This window comes from Ovis canadensis, chromosome 17 (assembly GCF_042477335.2).
Source record: "Ovis canadensis isolate MfBH-ARS-UI-01 breed Bighorn chromosome 17, ARS-UI_OviCan_v2, whole genome shotgun sequence".
NCBI classification, from domain to species: domain Eukaryota; kingdom Metazoa; phylum Chordata; class Mammalia; order Artiodactyla; family Bovidae; genus Ovis; species Ovis canadensis.
The window spans coordinates 68,537,266-68,545,044 of record NC_091261.1 but is presented as its reverse complement, the minus strand read 5'-3'; positions in this window follow the sequence as shown (position 1 = coordinate 68,545,044).

Below are 7,779 nucleotides of genomic sequence, written 5' to 3'. Positions count from 1 at the left end.
TTCCCGAATTAAGCTCCGATTCCAATTTGGCGATGGGAACAGGCTTGTTTGCCGTTTTGGATGAAGCTGATGTCGAATTCGGCTGCGTTAAAAAAAAAAAAAAAATGTTCCGAAGCTGTTGTTTTGAATGGGAGAGGTGGGTCGGTTCAGAATCTCCTGAGAGGGCCAGATTCAACCCAGCTTGCCTACTTTGGGGTCTGACTCCGCACCTGTAGGCTGCGGATACAAACACATCCGACACCGCCCCCCCACCCCCCTCCACCCGTGTCAGAGATACGCGGCGGGACCCTAAAGCGCCCCCAGCGCCGCTGGAAACCTTGGGAGGGCTGGGATTGGCCTTTAGCCTTGGCAGTTTGCAGCGCACCGCGTCTCCACCCGAGAAAGACCCTCACTAGGGGTTTTCCAGGAGGAAACTTATTTTCGTGTTTCTTTTGTCAGCATTACTTTCCTGCCCGGGATAGTCTGTAGCAGTGATCTCCCTTTAATGCTCAATAGAGACTCTAAGGGGTTGGGGATGGGGTGGTGGCACCGCAGACTTCAGCTTTTTTTTTTTTTTTTCCAATCCTAGAGTTGCCCTTGTACCCCTCTAGTCTGGAAAATCTAGATCTGTGTCTGCTGGTGAGGGTACAGATGAGCGAGAGGGCCCTCGGGGGTTTCTTTGGGGGAGAATGAGACCCTGATCTACCTTGAATCCACTGGGGATTCAGAAAACTAGGGGAGCCTGGAGAGGGCTCCAAGCTGGCCTTCTAGGTCCTGATGAGGCAGCTCCATTGTCTTTTCCCCAGGAGCAGAGTGTTGCTAAGGCCTGACAAGTCCTTTGGTCACTTGAAAAAGATTCTTCAAGACTATGAACTTAGTTTGGGTCTGGATTTATCATGGAGAGTTTTCCCCTTGGCCTGCAGCATGGTCAGGGCTGAGACCCCATCTCTGCTGGGTTTTCTTGGTGCCTCTTTATGTCCTAGCTGCTTCTCTGGTGGTTCAGAGGGTAGAGAATCTGCCTGCAACCAGAAGACCCAGGTTCCATCCCTGGGTCAGGAAGATCCGCTGAAAAAGGGAATGGCTACACACTCCAGTATTCTTGCCTGAAAAATCTCATAGACAGAGGAGCCTGGCAGTCTACAGTCCACGGGGTCGCAAAGAGTCGGACATGACTGAGCTCATTTTTGGATCCACTAGGTCCCAATTCTCCTACCCTTAATAATGATCAACACTTACTGAGTGCCTTCTGTTGTAGGTTACTGGGTCCCTGTCTACACTGTCTAAAGTTCATTTCCCAATTCTAGGGTGGTGAGAATGTGCTATTACTATCCTTTTTTACAGATGAGGAAACTGAGGCACAGGGAGGTAAAGGCTCTTGCCAGGAGATCACAGAGTTGGTGAGGAATAAACCTGGATCTAAATGAGGGCAGTCTGCTTCAGGCTCTAAGCTCTTAACCATGGTTTTATACTGCCCCCTGTAATCTGGGAATAATAATACCTTCCTCCCAGGAGTGGGGCAGAGATTAAATGAGAGAAATGTGTGCCAAGCACCTGGCAGGCAGCGGGCCCTGGATAAACCTTGGTTCCTTTCGCTTCTGGCCAGAACCACTTCCCCATTCTCCAGGGACTCACCTCCTTAATCCCCGCTAGACTTTGCAGAGGGGACCGGATCCTTGCCCAATGTGGCGTTCCAAGAATGAAGATACATTGTCTATTTAAAAAGCCCTTTGGATTTAAATTGAACAATTCCCTCCTCCTCCCCCTTTTTAATCTGCACGCTTTTAACGGCTCACTTCATGGACATTAATTTTAATGGGACGATTATTACCCTGTTTGGAAGCGTGCCCCTCGAAATGCTGGGCTCGTGAGGTGGCGCTGGGTTGAGTCCCAGCAGCTTGGATGTTTTCTGTAGTAGAGAGTGCAGTCTTGGCCATGGGGACAGTGGACGTGTTGTCCAGCAAAGAGGGTGATGGAAAAGAGGGGGAAAAGGGAAGACGTCCTTCTCTCCCCCAACACTCTGCAGGTGACAGTCAGTCCCTAACTGTCTCACTTTTGAGTGGGCCTATCATTCACTTACTGGGGAACGTGGCCTTGAGATGAGGCTTTTTGGAGCCTCTGTTTCCTCAACTGTAAACTGGGAATAAAAATAGTACCTACGTTACAGAGTTCAATAAGATCATACCGGGAAGCCCTGAGCATGGTGCCCAGCACACTGTGAGCACTTAATAAGTGTTGGCTAATGTTGCTATTTTAAGGTAAATCATTTATTTGTCAAAAAATGTTCTTTGAAGAAGGTTGGAGGGCCCACACCTTCAAATATTTTGGGTTGGCAAAAAAGTTTCCGTAAGATGTGATGAAAAACCCGAATGAACGTTTTGGTAAACCCAGTATCTATGGGTCCCCTGTTGTGAACTGACGGTTCAGTCACTGATGATGAGTATTATCTAGAAAGAGCAAAGTGTTTGGGAGATTGACATGTAAAACTCTCCTAATAGCTTAGTAAAAATGAGTTTTTGATGTTAACATTTAACTTAGTAAACACTTACATGGTGCTAACCCTGTGCCAGACACTGTTCTAAGTGCCTTAGATGCATTAACTTGTTTAATGACCCTGTTAATAGGATGGACTTCCCTGGTGGCTCAGATGGTAAAGAATCTGCCTGCAAAGCAGGAGACCCGGGTTTGATCCCTGGGTCTGGAAGATCCCCTGGTGAAAGGAATGGCCACCCAGTCCAGTATGTTTGCCTGGGGCATCCCATGGACAGAGGAGCCTGGTGGGCTATAGTCCATGGGGTCACAAAGAATCGGAGGTACGATTCTTAGTCCTTTATTATGGATGAGCACACTGAGAAGCAGCATTTAATTTGTCCAAGGTCATACCGCTGTTTGGCCCCAGAGTTAATACTCTTTAGCATTATGTCATCACTGGGGACTTGGAAGAGGGAGGGAAGAAGAGAGGTTGTTATGGGCTGAACTATGTCCCCCTAAAATCCCCGTGTGGAAGTCCTAAGCACCAGTACCTTGGAATATGGCTGTATTTGGAAACTGGGTCTTTTTATTTATTTATTTTGACCTTATTGCACATGGGATCTTAGTTCCCCAATTGGGGATCGAACCCACACCCCCTGGATTGGAAGAGAAGTCAGAGAAGTCCCAGAAACAAGGTCTTTCAGTTAAAATGAGGTCATTAGAGCAGAGTCCCAACCAATATGACTAGTCTGTGTATAAGAAGAGGGAGAAACACCACAGGTTCAAGAAGGTGGTCATCTGAAAGTCGAGGAGAGAGGCCCTCGGAAGAAACCCACCATGCTGACACCTTGATCTTGGTCCAGAACTATGAGAAAATAACTTTTTGATGTTTAAGCCCCCAAGTCTGTAGCACCCTGTTGCTGCTGCTACTGCTGCTAAGTCGCTTCAGTCGTATCTGACTCTGTGTGATCCCATTGATGGCAACCCACCAGGCTCCCCCATCCCTGGGATTCTCCAGGCAAGAATACTGGAGTGGGTTGCCATTTCCTTCTGCAATGCTTGAAAGTGAAAAGTGAAAGTGAAGTCGCTCAGTCGTGTTCAACTCTTAGCGACCCCATGGACTGTAGCCCACCAGGCTCCTCCGTCCCTGGGATTTTCCAGGCAAGAGTACTGGAGTGGGGTGCCATTGCCTTCTCCAGTAGCACCCTGTTAGGGCAGCCCTAATACAAAAGGAGTGTGTGTGTAGGGGTGGGGGGACCTGTCCTAAAAAGAAAGCTAGAAGCAGATATTCACCAGACTGCCCCCACTTTTACTGCTGGCCACGTGCTTGGACATTTTTCTAGGACTGTTCATGTGTTTCCTTCTTCCTCCTTCATGTCCTGTTGGAAACATTTAAGGGAGAAGTTGTTTTAGTGGATTATTTTGAGAAATAGTTTGTGAAATCCAGTTGACACATTTATTCAGAGGAAACTTTCCCTACCAATTGCCACGATGCATAGCTTCTCTCTCATAAAGAAATGATAGATTTTTCTGGTCCATGAAAACTTCCTATAGCACACAGGTACTCAAAACTGGGCTCACTTCCTATAGCACACAGGTACTCAAACCTGGGCTCAGTGGGACTTCCCTGGTGGTCCAGTGGCTAATACTCCTCACTCCCAGTGGAGGGGCCTGGGTGTGATCCCTGGTCAGGGAATTAGATCCCTTGGGAGGCAGCTAAGACTTTTCATGTTGCAATTAAAGACCCCACATGCTGCAACTGGCAGGTGTTCAGTAAATATTTGTGGTGAGGAAGAAAGAAAGAAACAAAGAGGGAGGGAAGGAAAGAATGAATGAACGGTAAGCATCCTGATTTGTCTTTCTCACTTTCAGGTATACACAGTGATGTACATAGAACTGCTACCATCACTAGCATAAATTCTTACTGCAAATCATTCCCTTACCTCCTACAGAAACCAAAACTCAAGTATTTTGAGCAGGGAGTGTGTGTGTATGAGGAGGAGGGTGGTGGTGGTATTTCTCTTCTTTAATTAAAAAAATAATTACCTATCCTGGTGTTTGAGACCAACTGAGCCTTACCTTATGGTGTCTTAATTTTTGTGACTTGGTGAAGTGGTAAATGAATGAACAGCTGTTGCTGCCTCCAAACAGCTGTGTTTTCTGAAGCCATATATTAGTGCCAGGGGCATGTTTCATGCCAGGAGTCAGCCTGATGAACAACAGAGTTCTTGAATCAAAATCAGAGTTATCCCACAATGATTTGACACCCTGTGCCAGAGAAACCTAGGTTTGAACCCTAGCCCTACCATGCAATCTAGGGCCCTTCCTTGGGCATATTTTTCATCTCTCTGAGCCTTCACTTTCCCATCTGTAAAATGGAAATAATAATCAAAGCACCTACCTCATTGAGTTGTTGTGAGGATTAAAAGGAAGACTTTATCACATGTTTAGCTAAGTGCTTGGCACTCAATAAGTAATTGTTATGATCCTTGTTGATGTATCAGGATTATTAAGCATCCACTTAAGAAACAAGAACAGGGACCCCGACCCAAACCCACTGGGAAAACAAGAGGATTCATATTTCAGTGAGTCCAGTATTCAATGATATCACAGTTATTCCTAGGAAAGTCCCCTGCATTCAGTAGACCCAGAGCAAGACAGCACTCATCTCTCACATTTATCCTGTTTAACCCCCTGATACCAGGAACGATGGGGTAACTCCTCCAGAGACTTCCTAAGTATTCATTTGCTACTTCTCCCTTAAGGATGTTTCTGTTGTAAATGAAGAGAGAACAGCAGACGAATGTCCACAGCAGGAGAGGAAAGCTTAACCAGCGCATAATTATAGTCTCATCAATACTTTAAGTGTAAAGGGTAAAGCTCACTTAAATAAAACCTAATGCCTTGATTACTGGAGTCACGAGAGATAGGGTTGATTAAACTTGCACTCCTGCTGTGAAAATTCAGACGTATTGTCCCTTGCTCAGGCAATAATCACTTTATTGGAGGCAACTGAGCTTAAACATGTGAATCGCTAGACATGAAATTATACTGATGAGAGGGTAAATGAGGATAAATACTAGAGAACACTTTGGCAGACCTGGAAAAATCAGAAATTCATATACCCTATGATCTGGTGATTCCATTTCTAGCTATTTACTCTTAGATCAGTGGTTCCCAACTGGGGACAATTTTGCTCTCCAGGAGACATTTGGCAAAGTCTGGAGATGGTTTCTGGTTGTCAAAACTGAAGGGTGCTACTGGCATCTCATGGGTAGAAGCTTGGGATGCTGCAAAACATCCTATAGTGCACAGACAGCAGAGAATTATCTGACCCCAAATGTCAAAACCTTGTGTGAGAAACCTTGTTCTAGATACACAGTTGATATGCATTTGGTAGGGGCTTTCCTGGTGGCTCAGTGCAGGACACCTGGGTTCAATCCCTGGGTTGGGAAGATCCCCTGGAGGAGGGCATGGCAACCCACTCCAGTATTCTTGCCTAGAGAAGCCCATGGACGGAGGAGCCTGGCGGGCTGCAGTCTGTAGGGTTGCACCAAGTCAAACATGATTGAAGTGACTAAACAGCAGCAGCAGCAGCATGCATTTGGTAGAGACTTAAATCATAAGGGTTTTTATTATTTTCTTGACAACCAGTCCAGAGCAGGGATTGGCAAACTATGGTATGTGAGCCAATCGGTCTGCTGCCTGTTTTTATAAAAATTTTATTGGAATGCAGCATTGCTCATTCATTTATGTATTATTTCTGTAATTCTTCCTGCTGCAACAGTAGAGGTGAATAATTGCAACAGAAACTGCCTGCCCTACAAAGAGTAAAATATTACCATTTTGCCCTTCAGAGAAAAAGTGTGTCAACCACTGATTTGGAGGAAGACAAGCCCAGGATTGGGTTTGTGGTACAACTGTTTCATTAAGAATCAGGCTGTGCTTTTACTTCTACTCCAGAGTCCTCATTATTCTGGTTTTGGTCCTCAGGCTTATTGTCTCATGGCTGTAGGATGGCTGCCACAGCTCCAGATATCACATGTGTACTGGATTGAATAGTGTCCTCCGAAGTTTGTCTCCATCTGGAAGCTGTGCATATAGCCTTACTTGAGGATGGAGTCTTTACATACATAAGCAAGTTAAGATGAGGTCATATAGGATTAGGGTATATCCTAATCTAATGACTGATATCCTTATAAGAGGAGGGAAATTTTGACACAGACATACACAGAGGGGAAATGACTAAGGTACAGAACTGCCTATCATGGGGGCCACATCAAAACTCAGCATCTCCCTGTGCCCAGTCCTGCTTCTTTCTCCTCCCTTCCCTAGGTAGTGATCCCAAGGGTGTCCCTTGTGGTTGTTCAGCTGCTAAGTTGTGTTCGCCTCTTTGTGACCCCATGACCTGCAGCCCTCCAGGCTTCTCTGTCTATCACTATCTCCCTGAGTTTGCTCAAATTCATGTCCATTGAATCAGTGATGTCATCCAACCATCTCATCCTCTGTCACCCCCTTCTCCTCTTGCCCTCAGTTTTTCCCAGCATCAGGGTCTTTTCCCATGAGTCACCTCTTCATATTAGGTGGCCAAAGTATTGGTGCTTCAGCTTCAGCATCAGTCCTTCCAATGAATATTCAGGGATGATTTCCTTTAGGATGGAATGGTTTGACTCTTTGCTGTCCAAGGGACTCTCAAGAGTCTTCTCTAGTGCCCCAGTTCGAAAGTGTTAATTCTTCAGCCCTCAACCTCCTTTATGGTCCAACTTTCGCATCCATACATGACTCCTGGAAAAAACCATAGCTTTAACTATAAGGACCTTTGTTGGCAAAGTGATGTCTCTGCCTTTTTAAAACATTGTCTAGGTTTGTCATAGCTATTCTTCCAAGGAGCAAGCGTCTTTTAGTTTCATGGCTGCAGTTACCATCCACAGCAATTTTGGACCCCAAGGGTGTCCTTAACAAATCGCTATATGCTAATCTCCATCTCAGATTGACTTATTGAGAAACCTTACAATAACCATGTTAGACCTTCCACCTTTGTTGAAATGAAAGTTCTGATACTTTGGTTAAAAGATAAACATATTACAGATGGTTGAATGGGTAAACAAAATAAAGTCTAGCTGTACAAGGGAATAGTATACAGCCTTGAAAAAGAAGGAGATTCTGACACACTACAATTTGAATGAATCTTGAAAACATGCTAAGTGAAATAAATCAGACACAAAAGGACAAATATTGTATGATTCCACTTCTGTGAGGTTTCTAGATAAGTCAAACCCATAGAGACAGACAGAATGGTGGTTGTGAGGGGCTGCGGGCAGGAGGTGGATA